Here is a 2625-nt window from a genome sequence, read left to right on the forward strand (position 1 = left end):
ATGTGTGTAAGGGCAAAAACAAAAAAAAAATGAGGATAGCTTGTTTCTAGGTGGTAAAGGAGCTTGAATATTAATTTAAACAGTTGGATCTTAATCATCAAAAGAGGCAATGAAAGTTGGAAAAGTGGATAACTGACATGTTGGTAAAAACAATTGTTAAAGAAAGATACAAATCATGACTCTCCTCCAAGAAAGAAAATAAACATTCATTAAAGTGATATTATGACGGGGGCCCGCAGTCACCTTATGGCCATCCAGAATTATAAGGCTGTCTGCAGAGATTTGAAAAATGGCAGCAAATGAAAGTGTCAGCATCTTTAGTTCATCATCACTGACTGTGGAGTATGCAGATTTACTTTTACCTAAGAATCCCCTGCAACAACCATTTAAAAATACATGGAACTATATGTTGAATAATTATACAAAGTTCCAGATCAAAACATGAGGATCCCTTATAGTTCATGAAGCCCTTTATTTCTTGTTCTGTTTACCTGGATTATTATTTCAATTTATACCTTACATGAAAAAATACAAAATTCAAAAAGACCAACCAGAAACATGGGAAAACCAATGGAAATATTTAAAGTAATTTTCTTTAATCACTTCTGTATCCAGCTGTGATTAAAGAAATTTGATTGGTGGAATCTATTATTTTACAGGGTATTTCAATATTTTTTATGATTGGGAAAGAATGCTGAGATGGTATTCGCTTTTCACAAGATGCTTTGGCTGTGCAGTCATTGGAGATACTTGGCACTATTTTCTGCATAAACTCTTTTTTGTTGTTGTTGAGACAGAGTCTCTCTGTTGCCCAGGCTGGAGTGCAGTGGTACAATCTTGGCTCACTGCAACCTCCATCTCCCAGGCTCAAGCGATTCTCGTGCCTCAGCCTCCTGAGTAGCTGGGATTACAGGTGTGTGCCACCACACTTGGCTAATTTTTGTGTTTTTACTAGAGATGGGGTTTCACATTGTTAGCCAGGCTGGTCTTGAATTCCTGGCCTCCAGTGATCCACCCACCTCGGCCTCCCAAAGTGCTGGGATTACAGGTGTGAGCCACCATGCCTGACTGCATAGACCCTTACACTGCTAAAGGATATATAAGTATATTCATAAATATCATCTTGAATTTCAGGCTTCATTTGGAATGGAAGCTGAATATGCACATCCTTTGTAAACTCTAATTCTCAGAACTGGATTTTTCATTGGAATCATGCTTTTGCGTGATCATGTAATTATTCTTTGGGCATGGATGACCACTCATTTGATAGAAACTATTGATATCCACTATGGTTATGATATTCTTCTCAACCCTTTAAATCTCATCCCTTTCTATGCTGGTTCTTGGCATCACGATTTCCACCACATGAACTTCATCAGAAACTGTTCTTCATTTACATGGTAGAATAGAGTTTTTGGAACAGACTCTCAGTATAATGCCTATAATGAAAAGAGGGAGACATTTGAAAAAAAGTCTGAATATTTCATGTAAACCTTCCTGAAAGATAAACATATTCCTGAATTGAAACTAGCAGCTAACACTGCCTCTAGAGAACAGAAATAAGCATGTATCTTGGCTACTAAGTGATAAAAAGAACGTTAACAACCTTTAATTACTTTCCTAGTGGAAACTTTTTCTACTTTACCTACAAGTTCTGCATATGTAGAAATAAATACATATTCAAGTACAGTTTTCTTGAGGAAGTTTTAAAGGCTATGTTGCTAAGCTTCTAAGAAGGTTTTGGGTAATAGAAGTATTAATCTATACAGCTTTTCTCCCACTAAAACTATAGGCCTAAAGTTGACATTGGTCTCTAAATCTTTTAGATATATACTGGTCATTTCAGAAAATCCTTAATAGTGGTGTTGGCCTTATATTTAACTTTAAACATATTTTAGAATTTGCCTAAAGATGATAATGTCATGCATTAAACCTTATCAATTGACAGTGAATGACTGAAGCTTCCAAATCAGGAAAAGCCAACACCAAGAACTTCCATTGTTCTCTAGAACTTACTAGTTTGGTCTGATTCTCTCTCTGAAGAGTCCTTTTTCATTGCAGTGCAGTACTGGCATCTATGAATTAAAGCATTTTTTGATATGAGTGGAGTATTTTAGTCTAAAGGTTTTTCAGGTTACTTGCATTTTTTTAAATTGAGAAGCTTTATTTCTGCTGTTTATCCTTTAATTTCTGTATGCCAAATTTCTGCTGTCATTAAAATTGGTTTTTGAAACTTTGTGAATTGATTTTCTCTATTTGCACTTTGAACTATTGAAATAAACGTTACTTTTGTCTGACAAAAAGATGATGTAACTCATAATAAAGGGAAAAGGCAGATGTTAAAAAAAAATCTCAAAGAACAGACACATTTATTGATTAGGAATATTGAAATGAATGTTCAAATGGAGGCAAAACTGTTATTTTAGAATAAGGAGGGCTGTCTCTCCACTGAACAGAAATTATTTGCATGTCTACAGGCAAGATTTATTTTGCATCTGTATTAGCTATCTACAAAGTACGAAGTTGTAATAATCAGAAAACTCAGTGTATAGTGTTGTGCAAGCTGAATTGAAATGGAGGCTAAAGGTCTCTTTAGGGGTGGATAGGATGTCTATAGTGTGAATG

At 35.2% G+C, this 2625-nt stretch overlaps 1 pseudogene; it reads left to right on the forward strand.

Annotated features, from left to right (window-relative positions):
- Positions 1–289: 289 nt before the first annotated feature.
- LOC108289363 lies at positions 290–1491 on the forward strand (annotated as a pseudogene).
- The last annotated feature ends 1134 nt before the right edge of the window (positions 1492–2625 follow it).

The sequence above is a fragment of the Cebus imitator genome, unplaced genomic scaffold (assembly GCF_001604975.1).
Source record: "Cebus imitator isolate Cc_AM_T3 unplaced genomic scaffold, Cebus_imitator-1.0 Scaffold17, whole genome shotgun sequence".
Taxonomy (NCBI): domain Eukaryota; kingdom Metazoa; phylum Chordata; class Mammalia; order Primates; family Cebidae; genus Cebus; species Cebus imitator.